This window comes from Heloderma suspectum, chromosome 4 (assembly GCF_057233095.1).
Source record: "Heloderma suspectum isolate Gila_16-S chromosome 4, 16-S_ref, whole genome shotgun sequence".
In the NCBI taxonomy this organism is placed as follows: domain Eukaryota; kingdom Metazoa; phylum Chordata; class Lepidosauria; order Squamata; family Helodermatidae; genus Heloderma; species Heloderma suspectum.
The window spans coordinates 103,964,263-103,988,637 of record NC_139461.1 but is presented as its reverse complement, the minus strand read 5'-3'; the positions used below and the strand labels follow the sequence as shown (position 1 = coordinate 103,988,637).

Here is a 24,375-nt window from a genome sequence, read left to right as displayed (position 1 = left end):
GTTGCAAGCCATTGACCCAGTGTCTTAAGCCTTATGACTGCAATGACATCTGTAATCCGCTATGCTTGGTTGAATATGAGGCCCCTCCAGAACTGGCTGATACACAATTTCAGTACTGAGCGGGACACCCATGGGACCAAGCTGCAGTTTCTACAGGATGTCAGGGACTCCTTACGATGGCGGACAATGCCAGCCAACCTAGCGGAGGGCATGCCCTTCCTTCAACCCTCGTGATCCCAAGTAGTAACTGTGGATGCATTGCTCTCAGTATGGGGAGCTCATTGCTTGTGCCTCATGGTCCATGGACAATGGTTGGCCATGGAGGTGAGTCAACACATCAGCCTTGTAGAGCTCAGGGCAGTGAAAAAGTCCCTTCAGGTGTTTGAGCTAGACCGAGTGGGCAGATTAGTCCAGGTCACCTTGAACAATATGACAGTTGTTGCATACCTGAACAAGGAAGGGAGCATGAGATCACCCTCCACTTCTTGCTCTAATGCTGGAGATGTTTCTTTAGTGTCCACCTCGACTGATAGGATTGGTCGCAGTTCATGGACTGTCAAGGGCTCCTTGGAGGCTTCTCTCAGTCTAATCTAGTAGCCAAGTCCAGACACAGACAAAGAGATACTTTTCAAAGCTTTATTTTTCTTTTACAACTTAACAACTCTACTGTTAGCAACTAGATATGAGCAGCAGAGTACCTATGCCCCAAGTTGGAACAGTTGGTCCCCATTTGAATGAGAATCACTGGCAGACGCTGAACTTAGGGGCTAGGGAGAGTCCCTCCCCTTTTCCCTTGGATCTTCTGGTTCAGAAAAACCAACCGGGCAGTACACCTCCTTTCCGCGCCCTCCATTTGGCGCCGCTCCCTGCGTCGGTGTCGCACGTCTAGCGAGTCTGCTTCCCGTGCTCTCTCATTCCCGGGACTGCTATCTATGCTAGGAATGCCGGTGGGAGGAATCCCTGCCAGCTGTCGGCCCTGGGAAGGATAAGTGCCTCTCTCCCAGGAGCGGCTGCTCTTCCTCAGAATCAGAACTACTCTGGGATTCTATGGGCTTAGTGTCCACCCTGACATGGACAATGTTCCGACGGACCAGCTCAGCCGTACCAGACTTACTTTCCACGAGTGGGAGTTGGACAGATCAGTTCTGAGGACTCTGTTTCAGAGCTTGGGCATGCGACATGTGGAGTTATTTGCCACTCAGGACAATCCTGTGTTCTAGAATTTCTGCAGCTGAGCAAGGTCACGGCGTGAGTTCATGGGGAGACACTTTCATTCTCAAATGGATGGAATGTGGTTTTACCCTCCCCCCGTTCCACTGATCACCAGGGTTCTGGCAAAAATTGGGACAGATGGTACCGAATACATCCTCATAACTCCTTGATGGTCCCTCCGACTGTGGTTTGTCCTGCTGCTTATGGCACAAGATTGGTACCATTGTCTTCCATCACATTCGTCCCTTCTCATCAAGGAGAAGAGCTGAATCCAACACCCAGGCCTAGCAACTCTCCAGTTGACGGCATGGAGGACTGGGTGACAGAGACTGAGCTGGTCTGGCACCGATACAGAAAATCCTTGATGCCCTCTACACAGTGTTTGTATGTGAGGAAATGGACTGCTTTTTCTGCCTTTGCTCACACTCAAGGTTTCCACCTGCTCCGATGCTCCTTGCACCAAATACTCCAATTTCTCCTCTCCCTCTTCGAGAAAGGACTCAAATTGTCATCACTACAAGTTTATTTGTCTGCTATTTCTGCTTTTCACCCTCCCATTGAGGGTTTCTCTGCCTTCTTGCATCTGATAGCAAAGAGATTTCTGAAGGGGATAAGGAATTTGGCACCTCCACTTTGCTCTGTGGTATCGAGCTGGACCTTTTCTGTGCTGCTTAAGGCACTCTCGCCCAAGCCCTCTGAGCCACCAGTGACTACAGACCTGCACCTTCTTTCATGGAAAGTGGCGTTTTGAGTGGCTGCTGCATCCGCATGCCAAGCCAGTGAATTCTGTGTGCTCAGAGTAGACCAGCTGTACTTTGCCTTTCATCGCGATAAGTTGGTTCATAGACCTGACCCCTCTTTCTTGCCTAAAGTGGTGTCAGATTTTCATTTAAATCAGGACATTGTTTTGCCTGCCTTCTTCGCCTTCCCATCTACATCTCTAGAGTCAACTTTGCATGCGCTTGACGTTCAGCATGCTTTGGCCTTTTACAAGTCGAGGACTGAGCAATTTCGATTTTTGCCCTGTCTGTTTGTGCACTACAGGAGAAAGCGCAAGGGCCAGTTTCAACTCAGCACTTTGCTTTCTGGGTTGTCAAAACCATTGAGCTGTCATATGAGCTAGCTGCGCTCAAACTGTCTGTCCCAGTCCGAGCTCACTGCACTCGTGCAGTCACATTTGACAGAGGTGTTGCCATCCCTGAACCGTGCTGTGCTGCAGCTTGGTTGACACCGTCTACCTTCATTAGACATTATAAACTGGATATTTGGGCTAGAGGTGACAGTACTTTTGGTCATGCATCCTGTCTTCTGTATTGTAATAGGACACCGACCCACCACCTTGTGAGTTATCTTGCTACTCGCCCATATGTGTGATGCACGGAGACCACGAAGAAGAAAGATAGGTTGTTCCCTGTAACTGTAGTTCTTTGAGTGGTCATTTGTGCATTCACACAACCCACCTGCTATCCCTTCTTCCGTGTCATACTTGAGTTCGGTGTTGGGTACCAAAGGTATTTTTTCTCGGTTCTGAGGCTACAATGTTGGTCTCAAGGAACTGAAGAAATAAGCAGGAACCTGCTAGGGGCACGTACACTGGAATGGTGGGGGAAGGGTTCCCGCCCAAATTCTTCAGCTATAGAAGTTTCCCCAGTCAAGGCTCTGCACAAGCACAGAGCCCATATGTGTGAACGCACAGATGACCACTCGAAGAACTACAAGTTGCAGGTAGCAATCTGTCTTTACATCTAAATACAGCCATAAAGACATAATGATTCTGATATGCTTTTCAGGGTTTTGAAGGCACTCTGTGTGTGTCTGCTGTATATACAACCTGTAAAAGCAAGTGCCAATTTTAAGACTGGTTCACACACAATGACAACCCAGGGTTTTTTTAAAATTCGTTGTCGCGAGCGAGCCAATGTGCTAGGCTTTGCTGCTTGATCGCTTCCACTTGGCTTCTCCTCCAGCTGTTTGCTCGCGCCATCCTTGTATTATTTTAGCATGATGTCTCAACTGGGAACACTGGGTTTTCTCTCCCTTAACAAGCCAGAGTTGGTAACAACAAGTGGCACAAACTGGATAATTTTTTAATTAATAGTTTTAAGACATCTTATGTTCATGTGGACTACAACATTCCAACCATCTTTAAAAGCAGTGTTAAAAGTATTTTCACTCAGAGGGTGTTATCCTACAAGGCTCCCCAAATGCTCTGGAGAAAATTTGGTTGGAAGGGGGGTATGGGGATCTTCAGGGAAAAGGGGGACTCTGTTGCACTGATGGGTCCTGTTTTTTTGTCTGATGGCCACCATTGGATATAACCCATTATAATTTTAGGTGCACTCTAGATATGATAGGGCAACTATTTTATAAGAATGTATAGGAAAGATATGTTCTCAATGAATGCTGGAGAATTTTAAGTTGACATTGTCTTTTAGAGTAATTAATGTGAGATATCTACTTGAAAAGGTCTTTACTGGCAGTATCTCATCACTGCTTTCATGCTGTGGCATTTTCCCTGGATCAGTCTGACCTTGGGTTGATATTCTGATATTTAGAAGTAGTGAACATGTTGCATAATAAGCAACTAGGTGGGGACCTTTAGTTTTCGTTTGATGAAATGTGTGTGAAATGTTTAGGAAGTAGTAGTGGTAGCTGATTCACACATGATATGCTGGAACATGTTTCTTTAGGGAGAGCTCTTAAGCTTCAAAGTGATCTAGTCTAAGGAAAGGAAAGGTTCCTCCTGTGCAAGCACCGGGTCATTACTGACCGCTAGAGGGACGCTGCTTACGCTGGCATTTTCATGGCAGGCTATAGCGGGGTGGTTTGCTATTGCCTTCCCCAATCGTCACTACCTTTCCCCCAGCAAGCTGGGTACTCATTTTAACGACCTCGGAAGGATGGAAGGCTGAGTCGACCTGAGCCGGCTACGCAAGACCCAGCTTCCTCTGGGATCGAACTCAGGTTGTGGGGAGAGTTTCGGTTGCGATACTGCTGCCTACCATTCTGTGCCACACGAGGCTCTGATCTAGTCTAAAGCATACTGCAATTTTATGTGTAAAATTATTATTATTCTTTCATTCTAAAGCTAATGTATAACAGATTGTACTGGAACCGTCCGTCCATGGAAACATTTGGATGCAAGTTCAGACTTCCTCTCAAAATCATAAATGCTTCCTCCTCCATTCAGGTGTGTTCAGGCCAAAACTATACTTTTCAGCCTGTCTTAATGAATAGGACTTAAGAGTTTCTTTATTATATACAGATGTGTGAACTTCTACTGACAGTTGCTTTAAGGTCAGTTGTCATTCCCGGAGAGATTATTGTCTTTGAACTCTGAACCCTTTCTTCATCTGTTGCATTGATATCAGTTTCAAAGATCAATAAAAAGAGCAGGGAAGGCAATAATTAAAAGGGAGAACGTACCAAGTTGGTGTTAGTCTGTCAGGAAGTATCATAGTTGCCTGATCTAGTAGCCTTCAATGTCTTTTTAGATGGAACTATAATAGGTCACCTTCGTTATAACAGATTTTTAGAATTATTTTAAATTTCTAAAACAGTTAAAGACATACAGATATAAATATTGTTGCATATGAAACAGTATGCTATCTTTCTTGGAGTTTCCCCTCACTGTTAACCATACTACCTTACATTGCTAAGCTCTAAATGTGAGATTAATTGGGACTGTCAGTCTCATAATGTGTTTTTGATGTGGGCCACATCATTTAAAAACTTGCTCTCTCCTGATTTTAAGTAAATGTCTATATTCTGTTTGATAAGCTAGCATTGCAAAACCTGTATATAGAGAGAGGAGAAGCATATATAAGATGTACCGCTGAGCAAGGAGGTCTGATGTCTTTAATCTTAATGCTGCATGTTTCAGAATAAATGCAGGCTGGTACATGGAATCAAATTTTACCTTGCGGCTCTTTCTTTCAGTCACCCACCCCTACCTAATCTTACGAATGAAACCTGAACCATCTGCTTGACAGATGGTGTAGGCAGGTAGGTAACCAAAGGAATTGTGTGTTTTTCTTGCAGATAAAGTTGTGCTTACCATATGCACTTTGTTTACCAAGTGTTAGTGGAGTCTTTAAAGAAAAGACTTTATACCATCTGGATTAGAGAGTTATAACTGGGAGCAAGGCAGTTAAGTTTGTACAAAGTGCCTTTCCTCAAACTGCTGTTTACTGGATCATTTATGACTAATTAATGGGCTATTTCATATTGCTCAATAGTGGGTGGAACCTTTAATGCACAAAGGCAGATGTGAATTACCACCTCCTCCCTCCTTGTTTAATCTACAAAACAATCAAATTGTGTTGATTGTTTAATTTTTAAAACTGAGTCAAAGTCCCTACAAAATACTGACTGTGCAGTTACCTAAAATTGGAAAATATGGGTATTGTATCATTCTATTACAGCTTTTAAATCTGTCTTTGGATTTTCATTACGTTGCACCCTGTTTTCAATATTCCTGGTTTGTTTTCTGTTTTATCTTTTTTTGGTTAGGTATATGTACACATGTAGAAATCTGGCAGAACTAAATTAAGGTGGGGAACCCATTAACAGCTATTTAAATCTACGTTTTAAATGTAAGCCCCAAGGGATAACTTTAAGTAAAAGAGAAATCCAAAGAACAAAGGAGGTCTCTTTTTTGCCTTCAGACAGGTGCAAAGTGCAAATAATTATAGTCCTGACCAAAAAAACAGCAGTTGTAGAGCAGCTGGCAGGTTTACCTATGACAGGTATCTTCAGTATTGAGGGTGAGTATGTTCTGTGTATGTAGCATACATTTTGTTTAGACTTGTTCTGTATTTCAAAACGAGCTCATTTCAGAAGAAGCAGAACAAATACTTTTGCAGTGGGTGCAGGGGATGAATGATACATTAAGAGTGATGATGCTTCTCAGTAATTATGAAGCCTGCTGGTTGTGGAACACCATTCTTTCAAAAACTACTAAGTCCTACTAGACCCTAGGAGCCATTTCCACCACAGAAGGCTTTTAATGCATAGTCCAATGCCACTGCCCTTCTCCACTCTTTCTGAACAGAAAGGGTAGGTAGGAAGGGATAGTTGGGGAGGGTAGAAGCAGAAGCGGGGGGTAGACCTGTGCCCTACATCCCATGCATAGGATTCTCCTTTACCTCTTGAATTACAAATGTTGGAGTATGCAGATAACCTCTGGAATATGATTGCTCATATGTTTCATTCTTAGAAGCTGTATACTGAAGATGCTTTTTTATTTTTATTATTGTTTGCTGCCTTGGAAAGGCAGAATATAAATATTTAAAATAAAAATAGAAGGAAAATGTTTTATACTAAATCACTGCTATATCTACATGTGGAATAGCATCATAGCTGCATGCTACATTCTGTTCCTTATAGCACCTGCTGTCTAACCCCACCCCTACCCCATCACCAACCATCTGTTTGGCCAATAAATGTGCAGTGTTCCTTTCATTAACCTGAGTGTGTGCATCACACAGTTGTACATGAATACTGGTGGATAGGAAATAAGTTATATTAAGCATTGGTTTTAATCAGGAATGCTCCCTTCCCCTCCACCAGTTACACCTACTATTTTTCCTGGCTCCAATCCCTCTTGTTTCGCCACTGAGACCAGCAGCAGATTTCATAAGAATCCAATACCCAATAGTTTCTGCCACTTGAATAATCATTAATGTCTGTGCCAATATTCTTGTGGCTTCTTTACGGTTATTGGTTTTACAGTGAGTGTGTTGCCTAGGCGGATGATGGATAAAAGGTCTCATTCCAACATTGTGTGTAGTTGTCCCCAGAGTGTGGTGAGGGCTGTGATTGGCACTGAGACCAGGAGACAGTCAGGTCAGCACTCTCTTCTTGTATGAAGCATCTGGTTTGGGATGGTGAAGGAATCAAACTGTACAGACAGATTAGTTGGCTATGCAACCTGATATCCCACAGACTGAGAGCCTAAACATCCAGACATGTAATGCCAAGACATAGTATTGAAAGGTTGTTAAAACCTAGTGATTGTACTATATTTTCCATGTAGGAGACACCATTAATTCAAAATGCAAGTTATTTGCTTGCTCATGTAACTTGACATAGACATGGCCCTGTGTCTTGGTTAGCAGGTGATAATGTTTTCTCTCTCTCCCTGACATTGTTATCATGTGAGGATTTAAACAACTGATTGAACCATTGGCTTTGCAGTGTTAACTGTTGCCCTCTTCAAAGGTCATGCTCTGCCTCTCATGATTGGCTGTGGTCATAATGTTTTTAAGCTCTGGCTTTTACATAGATCTGTACATGAAAGGTGTATGTCATAAAGGTGTTCTAGGCCATCTGTTGCTAGAAGAATGTTCCCAATGAGCCACCTGGTGTTTCAACAAGGATTTGTTCCAGATAAGTCCTGGTTTACTTAATAAACAATAATACTGAGGGAGTAAAAGGGAGAAGAAGATAGAAGCCAACGCTTTTCCCTCTTGTTACACAATTTTGAATAATATAATTCAGATCATCATTCTTTCTTTTTATGGCTCATCCATCATTAAAGCAATTTTCACTTTGAAAATTGAAGATGATGAGTAATGTTAAACAAAAGGAATCACACAGTGATTAGTATAATGTTCTGTGCAGTATATGATTTAATTTGGAGCAGTAGATAGCCACCTGCTGTACTTTTGTCTGAGCAGCAATCTGGCAAAAGAGGTTGTGCTGTTTTGGATCTTTCTTTATTTGTTGTGTCTTTGGAACCATCTGACTCGGCTGTGAACTGCAGTGATGAAATGCTGGCTACTGGGTGTTTATACAAATGAAAGAACTTTTCTTTTTTTGCACAATCATAACATGCTTTTAGTATGTTTATACAACATTTTAACTTTATCAAGAGGTAGCTTGAATTGTTATCTAAATCTCTAAAAGAAAAAGAAAAGGATCCTATTACTGGTAGTGACTGTGATTATAAATATGGTTTTAGCTGCTGCCTGTTCTGTTTTAAATGGTTGATTGGATAATATCATCTGCAGTTAAGTTGGAAATATGGGGTGTGTCAGCCGAATGTGGTCCTCTGTATTTAAAAATATGTCAGCATCAAGGTATCTGGAGTAGTAATATTGAGGATGGAGTAGTAATATCAGGATCCAAACCTTTAGGCTAGGAGTGATGGTCTTCCAGCAACAGAACTGAAATTTTTAAATAAATGAGGACACTAAGTGATCAGATGATACAGAAGCAAAAGTGCTAATATTGAACCAGGATTCCCATGAAAATGGCAACATTTTGAAAGGAGGACTAGATCAAAACGTGGTACATTATGGGACCATTGGAAGCTGCCTTATATCATCTCAGACAATTGGTCCATCTAGCTTCGTATTGTCCACACTCTCCAGGGTTTCAGACAGAGATTTTTTTCCAGCCCTACCTGGAGATGCAGGGGAATTGAACATGAGGCTTTTTCTTTGGAAAGCATGTGTTCTGTCACTGAGCTACAGCCCTTCTAGTAGGTACACTTTTACAATCTCTTTAAGGAACTGAGTGATATTTCAGTGTGTTGGAAAGAAGGAATTGAGATTTTCTTTTATGCATCCTTTATTCTTTTTTATTTGTTTTTCTTGCAGCAGAAAAAATACCATGATAATTTTTCCAAAAAAAATAATATTCAGTTGATATGACTGAATTAACACAAACACTCAAGATTCTATAAACCATGTACATAAATAGTAATAGCCCAGTAACCTGAATATCCAGCACATTGTAAATAGTGCTGAAAAACAGGCTGACCAAAATTTAAAAATTGTTGGAATATTTTGTTCCAATATGTCTCAAATTAGTTTGAACATTCCATGTAATCTTCAATCCCCTTCATTCCATACCTTCCTTCATGAAATCTAATGGTGTAATACTGTGCATGTCTACTCAGAAGTAAGTGCTATTGCGATCCATGGCACTTATTCTGAAGTAACATGTATAGGATTGCAGCCTTAATGTGTTCATTTGATCAAGTAAAATATATTCCAGGTAGACTTAAGCTAATCATTTATTTCCAGTTCTAGATTGCTCTTGCAATCTCAATTTGTGCAGTTATGATTAAATAATTAATCATATCCTGATGATTATCAAATGCCCTAAATCAGATACATAACCTAAAAGAAACCTTATAGAAGAAACCTTATAGGCAGGAGATTTGAAATCATATATAATAATTTCTGCTATCTCCTTGCAAAACCTCTGAATCATAAGGCAGTCCCACAAGATGTACTTGATCATTTGCTCTTATTACCCTACCTCCTCTATTCTGTATTGAAATTAATAGTTTTAAAATGTTGATTCAGTGATAATAAGTGCCTGAGATTTTAAAAAAATATTTCTCAGATAAGAAAACTGATTTCTCAAACAAGAGTACTGAAATGTGCCTCATTTTGTATTATTCTGTCATTATACCACCCAATCTATACAATATTTGTCTAGTACTAGATGGGGCAGCTGGGAAAATGTGTGGATATTATCCACTGGGCATATCCTTCCCTGAGGGCAAACTGGTTCATGTATGATGGGTCCTTCAGAATGTGAGCTTCACTCGGCTACACCGTTCCCTTGGACTGGAAGCATTGTGATCTGTTGTTTAAAAGTGTGACTTGATGCTTTTATGGTAGCCTTTAAACACCAGTCAATAGCTCTGCTTTTCAGTATTTCACTTAGGCCCCATCTACATGGCACTGCTTTCACCCACCCACCCATTTCAGCTTCAAAGTAGCTTCTGGTGGTATACACTTGCTTTTTACTGTGCGCTTCCCTAACAGACTCCACAGTGCCCTTTTTTTGCCATTATACTTAAATGCGCAGTCCCGTGAGTGTGGGGGTGCAACACTTCACTGGCTGTTTTGTATTTTAGGGGCTCTGCTATGTCTTTCTGTCCCTCATTAGGTAAAAAGTGAGTGTTTTGTGCTCCTTCATTTCCACGCCATCTGTTTGTCAGTTCCCCAGCCTGAGATTCGATGGTTCGCACTCACAAGCATGAGTGGTATGTGCCAACCCGTTGCTCTGAAATGGTGGGTGGAGCCATGTTGGTCCGCCCCCAAGACCCCTCTGGCCCTCAGGCACTGAGTCCAAAAGCAACTATTGCAAAGACACGAAGTTGCAAAAATGTGCGAAAGTGTGATTAAATAGATGAAAATGCATCTGTGTGCCTCTGTAACTGTGCAGCTGCAAAGGAATGGGGAGAATAAAGGGACATGGCAGAGCGAGGCAAGCACTATGCATGCCTACAACACACCCACCGCAAAATGTGAAGTCAGTTTGGGGAAGGGACAGACGGCTCTCAACCACGGGAAACCTGCAACAAACCAAAAACATTGCAGTAAAATACCTCCTTGGAAATCTGCATTTTCCAGGAGAAAACCACGGATGGCTGAGAAGTGGCAACTGCAGAAGGACTTTGACTTGCACCCACCCCAGAGTAAAAGGCCCCTTAGTGGGTTGGGGTGGAGATGCGGAGATAGATGCACTTTTAAATGAAATGGGTAGGTCTTTAAAATACTCCTGGAATAACAACGTCAGAATATTGGTTTACCCTTCTGCTTCTGGTTTTGAATTAGCACCATTGAAGTGCACTCATGCAGAATTGCCCAAATATTACCTCATAGTTACACTTTTGCTTCTTTTATTTACATGCTGTAAAGATGCAGGTATCATTGAGCAGTATCCAGTGCTTGCATTCCACTAGAGCTAATGACGTAGCGCTAAAGGAAACCAGCACAAGAGCAATGGGAAGAGTAAGATATAAGTGGGCAGTGGCTCTGGAGAGCTGATGCCTTGCTCTGAGGGGTTCTCTGGGGAGCCATGCTGCCCACTCTTCTGCAGTGGCAAATGCGTAATTCCCCAAAGAGCCTGCCTGGCCCAAATGCCTTGCTCTGAGGAATTCTTCCTCAGGAATTGCTGCCACAGCACAGATAGTTTCCATGACCACTTTGCTCCCAATGCCTTGCTCTGAGGAAGGACCCCTCAGAGCATGGCATTCAGGGGAGAAGCAGGCAGCAGCCATTTGGGGGCAGGGAAGAGAGGAGGAGGAGCAGGGTGGCAGCAGCAGAGGTGGTGGTCATGAGAGGTCTTGTGCCAGCATAGGTTTCTGCTAGCGCAACATTGTTACTACTAGCGGAATGCCAAGATTGGGTACTACCCATTTTTTTGAAACGTATTTCCACCGAACAAGTGCTATGAAGACAAATCGTATTAGTTTTTAGAAATAATGAGTGTACAGTAAAAATAAATACATCTATTTAGACATAATTTTATTTTCAGTCCTAAATGTGCTTGACATCTTGTTTACTGCCTGTGGTTGTGGCCTCCTTAACAGCAAACCCTATGTAAATTCCGTATTTGAGATTACTGGTTATATTTGCCTCTTCCAAAGAGAAGGGGTGGGGGTGAAGATTGAAGAAGCAGGGACCACAAATGTACTCAATAACTACTACAAGGAGAGTTCAAGGTTCCTTTTAAATTATTCTAGGACACTTTCACAAGATAACTAATAAATCAGAATAGAATTAAAAATGCAAGAGTCATTATCTTCTTGGACACACTGAACAACTCTTTGAACAACTCTTTTGTTTTACTTTCCCAACCAGTAGCAAGCCAAGGTTGATCTGATATTTTCCTTCGAGTTGCTAATGTACATAGTGCAGTTGAGAGGCAGGTCACTTGGAGGTTCTATTTTTATATACCATTAGATAAATAACCTTTTATACTCCTAAGTCAGAGGACTTTCCTTTGCTTCCAAGTGGGTTTAAGTCAGGATAGATAAAAAAGAATAGCCTTTTTTATACACTGAAGCTTTTATACACTGAAGCTTTACATTTTAAACAGGTTACTTTTTAAGCGAGACACTTACTATAGCTGACATATTTAAAAAATCACTTTTTAAAAGAGAAACTTCCCATAGTTGACGTTTAAAAATAATACTATTATTGAATTTTAAATCATGAAAAAACAATTTACTTAATTTTTCATATTTGTTATAACTGTACCTTTTTAAAATAACCTGTTAAGCATTGCACTTAGAGGCTTAAATCCAACTTTGTGTGAGTGGACTTCTGCTTGCGCAACAGGACTTCCTCTTGTTCTCCTCCCCTCTGCAGCCACTGGAGCAGATTGGGGGGGGTGCAGTGGGAGCGGGGGCTGCAATGGACAGGAGAAAGCTGTTCTGTCAGTAGTTTTATTCTGGAAAGTTCTGGAAGCTTTTACAGCCCAATTCTATTCATGTTTATTCGGAAGTCCCATTTGGTTCAACTAAACCCATTTCCAAATTTCCAAAATTACCTTCAAGTAAGGAATCTTGATTACTATCCCTGCATATGTACAGAGAGAGCCAATTAAAAATATGTCTCTTGTCTCTAAGCAGTTATAATTATGATCCTAGTTTGTATGTATAATGGCTCTATATAGTTGAAAACCAATATTGTTCTAGCAACAAATTAAATGGGCATGTTCAGGGAATACATTTTTAAAATGGGAAATATGATTTAAATCACCTTGGTTTAAATCACGGTGTAGAACATCAGGCCTGGGGGCCAAATCCAGTGCTCTGGGTGTCCACAGAAGCTATGTCCCCCTTCCCCCAACCACTGATTAGTGATTTCCCAACATTTGCGCAGTTTACCCCTCTGTAAAAGGTTGAAATGCTTTTCCTAAGGCTTAGTTACTGGTAGTAATAACTTTAAGCTATAACATCCTGGTCTTCGGGGGTTTTGGCCCACCACTGGAATGTGTCCCCTGAAAGCATACCTGAAATGGAATTCAGCTCTCAGATGAAAGAGTTTCTGCACCCCTGGTTTAAATTAATCCACTCTTCTTTAAATCAGACCTACTAAAATGATTTCTTAATTGCTTTTGTTTGTCATTGAAAATTTTAAAAAATTGTTCACAACCATCTCACATGAACTATAGCAAAAATTGTCATACAATTGCTTCGATAAAGTGGTCAGTACAAAATAAAGGAAACAAACCCCTCCATGCAAAGATGCGCTATCATAACTCAGTTCACTGAAGAGGGTATCAGCAGTAGACCTACATACACACAAACGAGAGGGAGAAAAGGATGATGTGAAAGACTGGATCATATTTGAAGTCTTTAACCATGAACGATAGCACATATGGAATACTTTAAAATAAATTCCTTATCTGAAGTATCTTTTAGGCCATGGATGCTATGACATTTCACCCTTGAAATTTAACTTGATATTAGATGTCAGAAAATGTGATGTATTTTGTACGGATATGAATGAAAACAAGACCTGATTGCCTGTGAAATAAATTTTGTTTTACTGACTCAGAAAATTGCAGACACAGTCATGTGTGCAAGTGGTTTTCTCATGAACCATTTCAGTTTGTACTTTCAGTAGTGCTGTTTCTTGTAGTCAGTATTGTGACCAAAGAATATATGAAGTACTCCATAGTTGGGTAATCTGTCTAAATCTGAGCTTTATAAATACAAAAATAAATATGAGGAATATTGCAAAAAGTAATTGTCCACAATACAAAGAATGTCACAACTTGTTTGATGCACTTAAAGGGGCTTTATCCTCATGTTTCTTGAACAACAGCTTCTCATGTCATGTAACAAATCACTTCTGAAACTGAGGTGACTTTCAAGAGCAGATGATGATATACCACAATTATCTGCTATTTAAAGGGCAGAAAGTAGTGCTGAACTAATCCCCCTCCTCCCCCGCCCCCCCATTTGCAGGAAGATAGGGAGATATATTTTGTGGGAGTTATAGGCTTGTATCCAGTGGTGTCATTCTTGTGATAAAAGCAGTTCTGTCAGCAGTACCGGGTGTGTGTGCGTGATCCTCCCTGCAGCCTCCCACATTATCTCAGAATCTGCCTGAGAGGGCTGCAAAATCATCCAGAGCAGATTTTCAAGTGGTGCAGAGGGCTGCAGGGAAAAGGAGAGAGGGAGGAGTTCTGTTGCACTATCAGATTTCCACTAGCAAAACTTTAGATTTTACCTGTCATGGTCTTGCTGGAAGATTCCTCCTTGGAGGAAGAGCTGGAGGACAGGAACCACCTGCCAGCAGTAGTGCTCAGGTTCTGTCAGTAGAGCAGGAGGAGCCCAGGCCATCAGAGGTAACTACCATGAGGGTATCACCTATGGAGGACAAGGACTCTGCCTCAGAGGTGGAGGCAGAAAAAGCCCTAAGCCGTCAGGAGAGACACCGCCTGAAAAGACAGGAACTCAGAAGGAGTGCTACGCTGAGCCAGAGGCCTTGTTGTGAGAAAAGGTCTACTTGCATGCTGGAGGCTTGCTCACAAGGAGGACCTTTTCAGCTGCAGTTACTAAAAGCTCACAGCTAAAGCTTGGGTTTGGCTCTGACAGCCTCTGTATAAAAAGAGCAGTGTAAGACTGAGAGTTGCTGGAAACAACCTTGATCAGACTTTTCTGAATCCAGCTTCTCTGGCCTTGATTCTGGACTGTTTCCTGGGATGAGTACTTCTGGACTGAACTCTGACTCTCCTTCTGTCTGCTCCTTGGAACCTTGTTACCTATTACCTAGACTAGACTCGACTCTGTCCCTCTGCCTGTGTGGAACTTGTCTTCTGTGTTTACCATTTGTGGGGTCAGCAGTGTGGTGGGTCCTCCTTTTAAAAACTATTTTAGCACTACCTGTGGCAATGGTGGCAAAGTGTCTTTTGGTGGTTACCAGATGGCTGCTGCCACCCCCCCCCCAAAAAAAACCCCATAATGATGCTATATTTGGATATTTTAGTGAGAATTGGAGTAGTCAACTGGCAACCACCAAGAGAAGTGGAATAGTGTGGGAATTGGAGTAGTCAGCTGGCAACCACACCTTTGCCCTTGCAAAGTTCCCCTGAATGCTTTGTTAAGAACGTAACTCAATAGCATTTGAAGAGGATAGCCACTCCCTCAAGCCAATTCACATTCCTCAGTCCTAAATCTAGCATATTCACTTCATTATAAACAAGTGGAACCTGTAACAAAATGTGCTTCTTCGTGGTCTCTGTGACTTGAGACATATGGGTTATGCACCTGCGCAGTACAGTCATTCAGAACATTCTAGAGCTAAACAGAGTTTTAGGCAGGAGTCCCACCCACCTCCTCTGCACATGCTCCAGGCATTGCTTCCACCTGCCTCTCAGTTTCTTTTTGCCTGCCACAGCAATTAGCAGCATTTGGAACATTCTCTGACCTCATGACAAAAAATCTACAAAATTCTACTATCCCCTCCTGGGTCACTGAACAGAGATCTTCTCTCTCTCTCTCTCTCTCTCTCTCTCTCTTTACTCTGAGTTTTTCTTCCCTTTTTCTTCGTTGCCCTTTAGGTGCATGGTCTCCAAGGCTTTCTTCAAAAATTGTACCCGCTGTAGCGGACAGATACCATTGACTGACAGACTCTCCACTGCCTTCTCTACTTTGGAGAGGCATACAAGGTTGACTCCTCCAGGACTGTACCCTTCATCAGGCTTTTACAAAGCAGGCCAGGAGAAACAGAATGCCACACCTTCATGCTCTTTTGTGGGAGCAAGCCCTCAAGGCAGCAGACATAGCTGCACTGAACTGGCCTCTGTATGCTGCCTTGGCTTCCATTTGCAAGAAGCCAGCTCTAGCACTGTCTTATCTCCTTCCAGCTCACACTATGGAAAGCACTTCAGGGCAACCATCCTCGGTATTGGAAGTACCAGCCCTTCAAGAACAAACAGGTCAAACAGACCAAGTCATGAAATAAATACTCTGCTAACCCCTTGTCTCCGGGACTGAAAAAGAAAAAGAAGACTTGTACGATAGAGTCTGACGTCAAACTGAAACCTATGCCATTTCCAACAGAACCATCTTTGGTACATATGCTGTCTCAAACTCTGATGTGATCACCGACCCTGGAGAAAATACAGTTCCCGTGGGACCATAATTCCTTGGACGATATACAGTGCCTGGGCTCAGTATCAGAAGGTGAAGCCAGGGAGCAGGGTTTTTTGGAGCTGTACTACCAAAACTACCACCTTTCCTGAGATGGTTCTCCACAGAGATACAGATCGCCTGGATACTAACAGACCTCATCAACTTTCTGGGCTTCCTTGGGAGGTTTTGTCGCTCACTGCCTCAATGGCACCACTATGAGTCGAGGGATAGAGAGTCTCTGTGACACCATTCTCACCGCCAGCATGCTCGTTCTTCATACTTTCTAGAGTGATCTAAGGAAACTGCTAACCATGCAATGCTGTCTCACACGGTATCTAAACTGCCTGATGCTCAGTTACTGGAAACTACATGGTACCAAACTTCACGAGTTTATCACCTTTTCCAGATAACTTTTTCCAGGATGTGACTCTGAAAAAACTCTCAGATCCACCAGCCGCTACACAATTGCCACCGGCAGTGCAACTTACCCGACCATCTAATACGGAGACACTGGCTAACAACCCTTCTTCTGCACAGGATAACTATTGCTCCGACTTGGTGGGGCCCAGAATTGACTCCACCGCAGCCCCGACACTCTGCATGGTGAACCATGAGGCATGCATGGTGGCCTACCAACAATTCTTATGGAAAAAAGTGGCAACTCTCTTTGACCAACTTCCAGAAGACATCAAAAACCTGGCAATGATATACCAAGCTGAAGCCCACAGGCTTGCAGGGCAGCATATCAACACAGCAAGCCACATGGCTGACTGTAGCTCCAAGGCCATGGCAGCCACTATCTCTCTGAGTCATCATGCTTGGCTCTGTACCGCAGGGCTACACTAGGAGGCTAGATCGAGAGTGGAGGATCTCCCATTCGATGGCGAAGACCTTTTCAGTATATCTACAGATGAATACCCTTGAATCGTGTCTACAAAATGAAAACATCCGCCTGAAAGATGGGAATGGGATCACAATCCTCATCAGCCCCCGACAACCGTCCATATTGGCAACACCAGTGGCCACCTTGGCCCCAACCTGACTCAGGTCCAGACTGAGCACCAGAACAAGGCTCGTACTCCTTCCATTCCAGGAAACCCTTTCAGAGCAAATACTGCCAATTTGCATGAGGTAAAAACCTCGACCAATCTAAATGTCAGATTTGACTCTTATGGAGGAGTCTGACCCCTGGCTCTCCTTCACACAAACAGACTCAAACCTTTTGTCCCTGCCTGGAGGTCCATCACAAATGAGTACTCCCTATCATTACCGGAGGCTATTCCATTGAATTCTATGACACCCCTCCTACGGGGGTTTTCTGATCTACTCGCGCTCCTCTGATCCTAGGGGAAGAAATCGCTACCCTCTTGAGCAAGTGTGCAATAGAAAAACTCTCCCTTGTTCAAAAGACCACTGGTTTCTTCAGGTATTTTACAGTCCCCCAAAAGGATGGGGGTCATTGACCTATACTCAGCCTTCAGGATATCAATCACTACATCCACCCAAAGAAATTCAGGATGATTACACTCTCATCCATTCTTCCCCTCCTGCATCAGGGAGACAGGTTCACTACAATAGATCTTTGTGACACCTACTTCCACATCTCCATGCACCTTGCCTCTCACCCCTTTGTCAGAGTCAAGGTTCAAGGTTCTCCCTTTTGGCCTAGCCACAGCACTGAGAGTCTTCACAAAGTGTATGGCAGTAGTGGCGGCGCACCTCAGACTTCAAGGGACTGTCAACTTCCCATATATAGACGACTAGGTCTTTGTAGTCCCCTGTTACCACTGCCTCATCACCAACATCAAGATAGCCTTCCACTTCTAGAATCTCTTGGCCTATGGGTCAACAAAGAAAGATCCTGTCTCACCCCATCTCGGATCCAACAGTTCATAGGGGCACTTCTCGACTCCACTCAAATCTGCACCTATCTACCTGTGGACAGGGCAGACACTCTTCTACACCTCACACAGGAACTGAAGGCTGCCCACCGATACTGAGTAACCAGTATCCAATGCCTTCTTGGTTAAGAAGTTAACCATGCCCTTTTCCAGTATACCCCATTCCATTCCCCCTCCCCCCAGTTTTCCATCTCTCCCCAAACAGACACTCAGCATTCTGTGGTCATAGAGTATACTCAGTCCTCATTGAACTGTTCTTGGGTTTCCCTGTGTCTTAGTGGTGTTTTTGAAAGGGTTTTTGTGCTTCTGCACACCAAGCCTGCTGATACTTCTCTCCTTTGTATGGATGCTGCCATTTGAGTAGTTAAGGATCAGCACTCAGAGAATGAGTTTGCTATTAGTATAGTCATGGAGGATAAGGGTATCAGTGGCTACTAGTCATAATGGATATATATTACCTCCAGTATCAGAGGCAGTATGCCTCTTTCTACCAATTGCTAGGAAACATGAGGAGGAGGGTGGTATTGCACGCATATCCTGTTTGTAGGCTTCCCATGTTTGTTGGCCATTGTGGCAACAGAATGCTGGACTAGATGGGCCTTTGGTCTGATCCAGCATGGCTCATCTCTTGCATTTATATAGGATGTTGATATAAAAAGGACAAGACACAGTCCATGCCATGAGGCACATTGGGGAGGTTATTTAAGTGCTCTCTGATATTTAGAGTAGCTGCATTCTAATGCTATAATAAGAGTGGAAGTATTAAAGAATTTGCTAATGCATTAGGGAATGTCAATGCTGAATCTGAATAGATTTCTTCCCTACAGTAGGTAGAATGTATGGTGTTCCTTGCTGGCAATAGTGATCAGGCCTTTTTCTTAACAAAGGTTGTGGGAAAGTCTTAGAATGTTCTGTTGTCAGACTCTTATTTTAGTGGATAATGTGAAACCACTCTATTTAATCATAGGATTGCTGGAAATTTTGATACCTGGCTAGTTAAGCAAACCAAACAAAAAATTAAACAGAAAGAATGAGGGCAGTGTGGCAACAGATAAAACAAGCTATTATTTTAACTTTTGTAGTTGTCTCCCTGACAGCTGATGCTTGACATGCATTTTTGTACTGTTACTGGAATAAACACTTTTGCACTTTTCACGAGTTTCCACTTTTTCAGTACTTGTGAGTTGGTGCAACCCTCCTTCTGTTTCTAAACATGGAGCACTGCAAATTAGTTACACTGGTTATGGTTACTGTATATTACTGGTTAGGAAAAATGTCATATATTTTTGAAACAGCCTACTAAAAACCATGAAGCTTGGGAGGTTTAATTCCTTTTCAAGTACTTGTCTCACTTAATCTACTTAATTTTTAGAGCACTAATGCTCACTTCCTCCTCCCCAAAGGATGGGGGAAGGATTGATGTCGGCTTTCCTTTTCCCAGCGCATGGGTCAGCTGCAGGCCAGCACTGCTCTGGTGATTTTGAGAATACACAAGAGAGTGCTAACCTGCGGTGCTGTCTTCTTATTTTGCTAAAAATGACTGAATGCTGCCTTCATCTTCCCGTCTCAGTGACTCCCTTAAGTGCACTGAAATTACACTTGAGCTTCTACTTTTGCTTGCAAAATGGATTACTACAACCCCCCCCCACACACACACACACACACGCACGCACATTTTCCAGCCAATACTTAGTGAATGGACAAAAGTTGTTACTGGAATTGTATGTAAAAGAATACAGTTTTCAACAGCAAAGCCATTGCTATTAGTTTCCATTTGCGTTGTTCTCAGTGTCAGAGCCCTGTGGGATCAGGTATGCAAGTGCGCAGTTGGAAGGGCCAGAAGTGAGTATGTAGTCTGGGTCATGGCGAGGTCAAGGTCCAGTGCAGTGCCGGAAGGTCACAGGGGCCAGAGGCACGTGCATAGTCAGGTCAGGGAGAAGCCAGGGTCTGGAGCAGCAGTCAGTGGGCCAATAGCAGATGTGTGGTCATGGTCATGCAGATGGTCAGGTTACAAGGATGGGAGGAGTGTGATGAGGCAGGACTTTTAATTGAACAAAAAGGAGCGCTGATTAACTGATTAAAGATTAATCATCTTTAAACAACAACAACATGTGTTTCTCTAAAAAAATAGAACACCTGCAAATGGCAAGCACCATCTTAGAAGAAGCAGTTGCCCTTCTCTCATGAACAGGCGGAATGTCTATGACTTGTATGACACGTATGTAAAAGAAAGGAAAATATGTTTCTTGCTTCTGAAATTTGCTTTTACCCATTTGAGAATGTATGCAAATTTAATAGATAAACCCATCGACTAAAACTCATGTGATGCATTAACATTTCTATAATGGATCGCTGCCCTACTTCTTCATGATCTCTAATCTCACAGTTGAGTTCTTATGCCCGCACAGATGCTTCTTGATCCCTTTAGGATCAAGGAGTTACTGCTGCCTCTCACAGTGAGCAGAGGTTAGCCTGCTGTACATGCTGAGATGGGGCAGGACACCTTCCTGCACAGTTATCTTCTGACTACCTCTTCAGCAGCAGCCTCACAGACTTTCTCTGCAAATTTTTAGTCTGTCACTGAGCTCTTCCTAAAGTAAACTAATTTATGTGTTCTGTATGCGAAGCTTTAACATCAGACGTTCCTATGCAGGGCTTCCGCCCTTAGAAGGAGAAGTTTGAGCAGCAGTTCTGATTTGCCTTTCTAATGCATTGGAGCAGCATTGAAGTAGTGAGGACTTTACTTGCACACACTATCAGAAATCAATAGATATGGAAGATTTGGTCTACCACACTTAAGTCTAACACCATAGTCTCCTGGGAACTGAGAGTCAGTGAGCATTTGTTTGTCCAACTCTTTCTACAGCAGTTCCATCCTTAGTCTTTATTCAACTGCAACTACACTGCTCAAATCCTAAACTCCTTCAGTCATCCCTAGAGGCTGTCTTTTCCTCTGTTTTCCCTCAGGACTAGAAATGCCACTAGTGATCTAGCACATGTCTGCTCTTCCTCCCAAATAGGATGGGTGATGAAGAGATAACTTCATAGTGATTCATAGAGTATCTCCTACCACAGAGGTGTCTGTTCGGGACACAAACCACACTTATTCTTACCTGCACAGCAACTCTTAACATGAAACCCTTATGGTGGTAGTTACTGCCCCTAGGAAGCATGTTGTGAAACCTCATCTTCTCCTCCCTCCCAGCAATCCTGGAACATTTTGACCTTATTGAGCTTATTTTTAGTTACTTTCGAAATTTGAAGAAGCTATTAAACCATTTGCTTTCTCTCTAGCTGGAGATATGGATTTTATTTCTGTATATAAAATTCTCAAACTGTACTTGATTTAAAAAATGAGAGGATTACATCTAAAAGTTTAGGATATGAATCCTAGGCAACCTAAATAGTAAGAAATATTCTCCCCAGTTAATAATTCTTGAAAGTGTGAATTTTCAGATCCTGAATATTTTCCAAAGAACTTCATAAATATTAATATAAAGGAAACAAAAGCAATGTGCTTGCTTTTCAAATGAGGCCCTCCAATCAGATTCACTGCAGCAGTAGTTGGGCCTATCTATATAAGGAGGCATGCTTATGAGGGAGCCAGCTCTCCGAGTGTGGGGAGCCCCAGTGATGAAGCATCTCAGCCCCAGTGACGAAGCGTCAGCAAGCAAGCGAGTTAAGCAACTGTGTGAGTTTAGCAACAGGGCACGGAAGCCAAGGCAGTTGACTCTTCTTCCCTATTCCATACTCACAGTAAGTAACTGTAAATAAGTAACTATAAATTCTTTCCCCACCTTCTCCTAGGAAACAACTAGATTTTCCAGGGAAAACATCCCCAAATAAAAAACCAGTTATGAAGATAGAAAGCCAGCAGTGGGACAGGGGCTATCCAGTGTATTGCACTGAGTGCTACATGTATGACTATCTACCTGCTGGACAGAAGTCGTGGGTGTGTGCTCAGTGTAATGAGCTCCTGGCTCTTAGAGAACAAGTTTGTTCCCTTGAGGCCAAGGTTGCTGACCTAGAGAAGCTAAGAGAGTCAGAGAGGTTGGTTGATGAGACCTTCAAGGACCTATCGGCTGTGTCCCACTCCCAGGGTGACAGCTGTTCTACTGTCATGGAGAATGCAGGTCTCGGGGAAGGAGGTCGTCACGCCGAAGAAGAAGGAAATGATCCCTTAGAAGGGACCCATTCCTCAGAAGATGAACAAATATCCTCTTTCACTGAGGATGTGACTGGGGGGGCGGCGTTGTGGTAGTCGGAGATTTGATCATTAGACACATGGACAGCTGGGTTTGTGATAGGCATTTATTTATTTATTTATTTATTTTATCCATTGCCCATCTGGCTGGTCACCCAGCCACTCTGGGCGATGTACAATAATAATCTCTTCATCAGTTTAAAACAATACAATTCTACATTAAAAACATAATATTTCTAAAAATACCCTAGCCCACCCCAAATGCCTGCCTGAACAACCACGTTTTTAATGTGTGGTGGAAGCTCATTAAAGAGGGGGCATGGCGGAGTTCTCTAGGGATGGAGTTCCACAAAATGGGGCCACCACAGAGAAGGCCCCCTCTGTTACCCGCCTGGCAAATTGCCTGCCTGGTGCGAAGGTTGTGGATATCACGCACCCTCTAGATAGCCTAGTAGATAGTGCTGGGGTGGAGTCAGTGGTTGTGATCCATGTCAGTACCAACGATATGGGGAAATGTAGTTGTGAGGTCCTGGAAGCCAAATTTAGGTTGCTTGGTAGGAGATTGAAATCCAGGACCACCATTCTCAGAAATGCTACCTGTTCCACGCACAGGGCCAGCCAGACAGGCAAAGCTGAGGAGTCTCAATGTGTGGATGAGCCTCAATGTGGAGTGTGGAGCAGGGAGGAGGGGTTCAGATTTGTTAGGCACTGGGGAACGTTTTGGGACAAGCTGGGCCTGTACAAGAGGGACAGACTTCACTTGAACCAAAATGGAACCAGACTGCTGGTGCTGAACATAAAAAGGGTGGCAGTGCAGCTTTTAAACTAAACCCTGGGGGAAAGCTGACAGAAGCTGGGAAGCATCCGGTTTGGGTTAAATCATCCCAAAGGGATGAAGATGAAAATGTTTTTAATTGCCGAAATGTAGAAGGGGAGGAAATAGGCCAGGAGTACATGGTAGAACATAATAGCCAGTCAAAGGGGCCAATGTCCCATAGCAAAAGTTGAACATCTGAGGAGGGATACCATGTATCTGGGGAGGCATCTGGGGAGGGATACCATGTATAGGTGTTTTTATGCAAATGCTAGAAGCCTCTGTGCCAAAATGGGAGAGTTGAAGTTCTTGATTTTAATGGAAAACCTGGCTATAGTGTGCATTACAGAAACCTGGTGGAGCAGAGAGAACCAGTGGGGTACAGTCATTTCTGGATATAAACTCTATAGGAAGACAGGGAATGGTGTACTGCGGGAACTGTTGCCATGTACATCAAAGAGGGCATAGTGTCGAGTGGACTAGAACACCTAAAAGGGATAGGCTCTTCCTCAGAAGCACTGTGGGTGACAATAACAGGCTCCAAAACTAATTTAGTGCTAGGAACATGCTATCATTCCCCAGACCAGAATGCTCAGAGTGACCTTGCAATGGAAAACGAAATCAGAGAGGCCTCCAAACAAGGAAGTGTTGTAATAATGGGCAACTTCAATTACCCTCAGATTGATTGGATAAATGCATATTCTAGCCATAACAAAGAGCTGAAATTTCTTGATACCCTAACTGATTGTGCCCTAGAACAGTTGGTCATGGAACCGACCAGAGGGGAGGTGACCTTGGAAGTCCAACACAGTCACATTTGACTTCAGAAGAGGAAACTTCTCTAGAATGAGGGAACTGGTGAAAAGGAAGTAAAAAGGGGGAGTCAAGAGGATTAAATCCCTTCAAAATGCTTGGAGATTACTCAAAACCACAATAATAGAAGCCCAGCTAAAACGTATACCACAGGTTAGGAAAGGTAGCACCAAGTCCAAGAGGTCGCGGGCATGGTTAATGAGCAGTTTTAAGGGAGCTATTAGAGAAAAGAGAGCTTCCTTCAGAAAATGGAAGTCTTGCCCAAGCTAGGAAAACAAAAAGGAGCACAAGCTTGCACAAAGGTGATGCTAGCAGACAATAACAGATGCAAAAAAGCATTTTGAAGAGCATATAGCTAACAACATCAAGAATTCTTTAAATATATCAGAAGCAGAAAAACAGCTAGAGAGGCAGTTGGACCATTGGATGACGATGGAGTTAAAGGAGGACTGAAGGAGGACAAGGAGATTGCAGAGAAGCTGAATGAATTCTATCCATCTGTCTTCACTGCAGATGATATAGGACAGATACT

The 24,375-nt window shown here is 42.9% G+C and overlaps 1 protein-coding gene across 10 annotated transcripts in view; it reads left to right on the top strand.

Moving 5' to 3' along the window:
• CDKAL1 (CDKAL1 threonylcarbamoyladenosine tRNA methylthiotransferase) overlaps nt 1–24,375 on the top strand; it is a 461,612-nt gene that overhangs the window by 84,191 nt on the left and 353,046 nt on the right. The window lies entirely within an intron of this gene.